Source organism: Tursiops truncatus, chromosome X (assembly GCF_011762595.2).
Source record: "Tursiops truncatus isolate mTurTru1 chromosome X, mTurTru1.mat.Y, whole genome shotgun sequence".
NCBI lineage: Eukaryota > Metazoa > Chordata > Mammalia > Artiodactyla > Delphinidae > Tursiops > Tursiops truncatus.
Genome location: NC_047055.1, coordinates 57,849,311 through 57,849,527, shown reverse-complemented (window position 1 = coordinate 57,849,527; position 217 = coordinate 57,849,311).

The following is a 217-nucleotide window of genomic DNA, read 5'->3' as shown; positions in this document are numbered from 1 at the left end:
TGCCTTCATGTAACAGGAGCCCTTAACTACAGTGCTGTGGTGGGAGGCTGTAGGATGTTTCTATTTTTTTCTCAACTTGATTCGTTCTTTGAGATACCCTTCTATCAAGATGAGAATGGGAAAAATAAAGGAGTGCTACCTAAAGAAGATTACTGATGCCTCCGAGTTGCTGGAGTTGACCTTACCAGCTATCACAGCTGTAGGCTTGGCTGGGTTT